We start from the raw sequence: 6000 nt of genomic DNA, 5'->3' as shown, positions 1-6000 counted from the left end.
CCAGAGGCCGAGAAGGCTTTCCAAAGCCTTAAGTCTGCCTTGTGCCAACCACCTGTGTTAGTTACCCCCGATTTCAGGCGAGAATTTCTGGTCCAGACAGATGCCTCTAACACAGGCTTAGGTGCAGTACTCTCACAAGTAGTGAATGGTGAGGAGCATCCAGTGACGTACTTGAGTAGAAAACTAACCCCGGCCGAGAAAAATTATGCCATTGTGGAGCGAGAATGTTTGGCAGTAAAGTGGGCCCTAGAATCTTTAAAGTATTACTTGCTAGGCAGGAAATTTAAGTTGGTGACAGACCATGCCCCCCTAACATGGATGAAGTTAAACAAGGAGAGAAATGCAAGAGTGACTAGATGGTTTCTCTCCCTACAAAACTTTAATTTCACGGTGGAACACAGGCCAGGGAAATTACAGGCAAATGCTGACGCATTGTCAAGGGTAAGTTGTCTGTGGGGACAAAAGGCTCAGCCCTCCGGTCTGAAAAAGAGGGGGGGGATATGTAGACATGTCACTGGAGAAGTGATCGAGGGGGTGTACATCTCACCTAGGTTGCTACACAGTGTGAGATGGTAAATCCAGGATGGATCAGTTTCTCAGCAGCGATATGCTGCTGAGTTGTTATTTAATTTTTGCCGGGCCTGGGTTTATATGGAATGGCAGGTAGGTTTGGTAGAGGGACCTGTCATTCCACATCCCCCGATCCAGTTCTGGGTTTGGGATCAGGTGAGCTTTGATCCTAATTAGCCTGGGAAGCTAAAGGCACTGCAGGGTCTGCAGGTGGTTGCTCTCAGCCAGGGAATGAACAATCTGTGTGTTGAAGGAAGCTGCAAGCACAGCCACTGCTGGAGCTAAAACTCACCCTGCGATATCCAGGCGAAAGACGCTGTGTTTGTAAGTGTCAGATAGGTGAGCAGAACCTGTTAGTAAGCGCCCAGCCGGGCTAGGACTTTTATTTTTGTTGTACTTAGAAAGCACGGTGTTGCTGTATATTTTGTTTGCTGGACTGTTTGTACCACGAATAAACGCCAAGATCTGCTTTATAAATTCCAAGTCTGCTGTGAACTGTGTCCAAACACACCCTACCCCGGGAAGATCCCTTACAGACCATATAATTTGCCATTGTGCCAAGGAGAGTTCCTCTCCTAGATTCTCCTCCCATTTTAGCACATAACTATGTTTTCCCAAAGAGTCTACATTATATGAATTTAGGATTTTGTATATATCTGAAGTTAATACCCTCTGGGAGGAACCAGATAGAATTAAGGACTCAAATGGGGGTGGCTTGGAAAATTTAAGGTTAGGTGCAAAACTAATAGCGTAGTCCTGAATTTGGAGGTAACCAAAAAAGGCACTACGGCGTAGATCATACTTGGCACGGAGTTTGTCAAAAGGTAGTAGTTCCCTCGTTACTGGATTCACTAGGTGGCCATATTGGAAGAGGTTCCTCTGTAACCAAGGAGATATCATCTGGTAAGTTAGGCTGTCTGGGAGTTTAGGGTTATAGAGGAAGTCTGTCACTAGAGAGGCCTCAGATTGGAGAGAATAGAAGCGGTTTATATTACACAGCAAATTCATAGTATGTAGTAAAGAGGCAAAGGAGACATCAGCACAGGCATTCCACAGTAAGTTGGTTTGGATGAAAGGGGGCTAACCATAGTTTATCTATTTGGGTCCAACGATTATATGTCGGGAGAGTGACCCAGGACTCTATAGCTCGCAGCTGGGCAGCAAGGTAGTAGCGAAGGAGATTTGTGAAAGCCAATCCCCCTTCACTTCAGGAGGCATAAAGTGTTGAACAGGCTATTCGATGCGGTTTATAATTTTAAGTGAAATTTAGGAGATTCATCAGGAGTCTTTTAAGCTGTGTGGACTGAATAGGCACTGGTAAACTCAAAAAGCAATATAAGATCTTGGGTAGAATCGTCATTTTAACTGAAGCCATGCATCGGAGCCAGGAGATTGTGTAGTGTCTCCATTTAGCCAAAAGGGTTCTGATAGATGCGAAAAGGGGCTTAAAATATGCATCATAGAGGGAGTCGTATTAGGGGGTGAGTTGCACCCCTAAATATTTAATGGTGTGGGTCTTCCATGAATATGGGAAGTTTTCCGACAGGTGGCGCACTTCCAAGGGAGGCATATTGAGTGGGAGGGTTTCTAATTTGTCTGGATTCACCTTATAACCAGATGGGGCCCCAAATTCCTCTAGTAGTTTGTGGAGGTTGGGAAGAGTCACCCATGGTTGTGTCAGGGTAAGCAATATGTCGTCAGCAAATAAGCAGATTTTAAACTAGCCTCCCCTAACCAATACTCCGCTAATGTTAGGATCCTGATGGAGTTGGGCCGGCAGGGGCTCAACACAGAGGCATCCCTACCTCTTTGCATTCAAAATGGTGAAGGGAGGGGATGCCGCAAAAGTTGTTTTAATAGAGGCGGATGGAGTTGCATACAGCTGTCAGATTGCCCTAAGGAATGGGCCCCGGAAGCTCAGATATTCAAGGGTTGCAAACAGAAAAAGCCAGGCTAGCCTGTCGAATGCCTTTTCAGCGTCCAAACTAAGTAACAGTGCCTCCGTATTCTATCTGTTTACTATATCTATTAAATTGATGACTCTTCTGGAATTGTCACCTGCTCGACGCCCGAGAACAAAACCCACCTAATCTTTATTAACAAGGGAAGGGGAGGACTTTGATGAGACGGAGGGATAGTAATTTCCTAAAGATTTTCAAATCTGAGTTTAGTAGAGCAATGGGTCTCTAACTCCCACAAAATGTATGGCCCTTGTCACGCTTAGGTATCAGCGTCAGATGAGAGGCCTGCATGTCCCTCCGAATTTCATCTCTGCTCATAAACCCATTAAATAATCGAGTTGCAAATGGCCGTAGGATAATCGGGAAAGTCTTATAGTACTCATATGGGAGACCATGAGGCCCTGGAGAATTATTATTTGTCAAATGCTTCAGTGTCTGTCACCTCCAGTTATCGGAGAGTTGAGAGACAATAAAGCCTTTCGCTGGCAGGGAGGGTACTTACATGGTCAAGGAAATGTTCCTGGGTGGGTAAATGTGTTATAGATGGATTGTTGTAAAAATCAGAAAAGTAACTGCAAAATAAATGGGCAATTCGGTCATGGCGGAAATGCAAGGTCCCAGTAGGGTCCCATAAGGCCTGGGGAGTCGAAGTGTGAGTATGTTCTCGCAGTTTACGTGCTAGTAAGGTATAAGGGCCTTGTTCCCCCTGTCATAATAAACCTGACATAATCTTTGGAGGGCCTTTTCAACTTTGCCTATGTCATTACTTTTCAAAACAGCCCAGAGGCATATAAGTTCCCCCAGGAGATGGATCGAGGATGAAGAGGAAAGTCGGGATTCCAGGTTTCGCAGTCTCTCTACAGTCTGCTGTCGTAACTGTCTAGTGTTTTTCTTCCATGCAGTGGATAATGTACCTCCCATAGAGTCCCTGAGGAGATATCTAGAATAGTATTCTCAACAAAGTATAGGTTTAGGGCTGTCCCCAGATCTGCTTTGGTACTGATATTTTTAAAAAGGAATTCATTAAGTTGCCAGTGACAGTGTTTGCGCTTGGATTCTGCTAGATTGAGTTTCAAAAGGATCGGAGCATGGTCCGACCAGGACATAGGGAGCATGTCCACAGTGTTGAGGGCCTGATGAAGGAGAAGGAGCATTAATGAAGAAGTAATCTAACCTCGTGTGAGTACGGAATGGGTGGGAGTAGTGGGAATATTGTCATTCCATCAGGTGGGTGACACGCCATGCGTCGAACAGAGCAACCCTACGAGTAGTCCGTCGGAACTGTTGGGATTGTCGGGAGAGATGTGGGGAAGTGGATTTTTATAGAGAGACGTCCTGTCCAATGTTGGTGAGAATGGGAGATTAAAGTCCCTTCTCACCACCAAAAATGAATGTGGAGTTCTAAATAAGCGGTTATACACCTTATAGTCCAAAGTGCAGCGCTTATTCAAGTTCAATCATTGAAGACACTGCTGTAGAAACGCTCTTTGATAGTGAGAAAGCATCCACCATTTCCAGGAAGTGCAAGGAAAGTTACACAACACCCAGGTGTATCAAATCTGCTTACCAGAACTCAAATAGAGAAGCGCATCAAAAAATATCACAGCTTCCACTCTCCACCAAATGGGTAGATGATCACCAGGATTGGGCCACTTTTAGTTGATATCAATCTCTCACAACCACCTTGCATGTATCCAAAGAAGCAATCAGGATGACTCGTTAAACTTCAGGCTCCAGCAATCCAAAAAGTTTGCATATGACATCTAAAGCAAAAGGTGAAGCAACAAAACATAGTGAAGCCCGTAAATAAAAAAAATATAAATGTTATTGTAGTGCACTTACAGTATTGAAGTTACACATGGGCATCTAAAAAAGCAGTAGATAACGTCAGAATTCCATATTCAGCATGCTTGCATCAGTCAGCCTTACATGTTTCATCCAAGAGGGATACCGTCAGAGGCATGACCAAAAGATGCAAGCATGCTCTATATATAATAACCCAATATGAATGTCAGGTGCTGAGTTTCACATTCCATGCAGCAACTGTATGCAAAGTATTTCAAGTTAAGCGTCAGAACATGCGCACTGTGAGGCTGAAAAACTCACTCACCAGGGTGTCCCAGGAGGGCAAGTTATAGTCCAATGAGTGCTTTCCTACAATTCCCCCACCCTATCAGGTATGAGAAACAGGAGATAAAGATATCCAGAAAATCCCCATAATAAACTGGATGTAGTCATTAGAGCGCGCCAGTTCATACGTCCGAAAACTGGAAGTAGTCACTGGGACGTAAAATATGGCAAATCAGATAGATTAAAACATTAGTAATTTCTCACCCTATCAGGTGAGAGATAACACCTACACTCCACTCCGATAAAGGGATGCAGGTTATACACCTTAGTGGCAAAGGACACCTGATTCGCGTTTGGGTCATAGAGGTTACAGAAAGTTATATCGGAGTGTTGGCATTTGCCTCTAAGAATTAGGTACTGTCCCTGAGGGTCAGAGTAAGAGGACATGGGCGTGAATGGGGACCCCTTTTTAATGAGAATGGCCACTCCTGCTTTCTTTTTAGGGCTAGACGCTAAAAACCCCAAAGGGAAAGATGCGAACGCGAAATTACTTTTTTTAGCAAAATGCGTCTCCTGTACAAATATCACCTCCGCTCCTGAGTCTCTGAAGCTCCTCAGTGCCAGCTGCCTCCTAAAATTTGAGTTAAGCCCATTAACATTATTTGAATATACTTGTACCATGGTGGAGTTGGGGGGTGCTCAAATGATAGTGTAGAAATATACAATGTTGTGTACAATACTTTTTCAGCCTCGGATAATCAGCCCCGGTATAGCCGATGATCGCCATCAGTGAGGAATAGAGCCATGAGCCCAGGAGTGGAGACGAGAGAGAAAGAACGGGTATTGACATCACAGCTGGGGCTCCCTCCTCCTCCCCCTGTCGCCGGGCCAGTAGGAGAGAGGAGCGGAGAGGAGCACATGCACAGTTGGGTTCCCGGTATGAAGTTGAAAGGCTACACTACCGGGTTCCCCTATTCGCAATGGAGGTGGCATGCACCCGACAAATGATGGAAACATCAGCTGCCGTGCCAACATCACTGGACTCCAGGACAAGTAAGTGTCCAATTATTAGAAGTCAGCAGCTGCAGTATGTGCTGGCTTTTAATTTTTGCAGTGGTGGGCGGACCACCACTTTAAAACAAAACAGACCACAAAACAGGTAGTAGAGGTCCAACAATATACCAAACGTTCAATATTACCACCATCGTCCAAATCAAGGGGCGAGGGGGGTAAAGGATAGGAAATAAGGAACTTAAAATCACGACCTTAAATGAGACCACACCGCCTGGCCCCCAGCAGCCCCCGATAGATCCTTTAACCCAGAAAGATGAAGTCAATTTAAATATGTGAGGGAGCATCTGTTAGGGAAAATTTTAGCGCAGCCTGCAAAGATGCGTAA

The sequence above is a fragment of the Lithobates pipiens genome, unplaced genomic scaffold, assembly GCF_037356315.1.
Source record: "Lithobates pipiens isolate NorthernLeopardFrog02 unplaced genomic scaffold, aLitPip1_a1.2 Scaffold_3, whole genome shotgun sequence".
Taxonomy (NCBI): domain Eukaryota; kingdom Metazoa; phylum Chordata; class Amphibia; order Anura; family Ranidae; genus Lithobates; species Lithobates pipiens.
Note: the sequence above shows the minus strand (reverse complement) of the source record.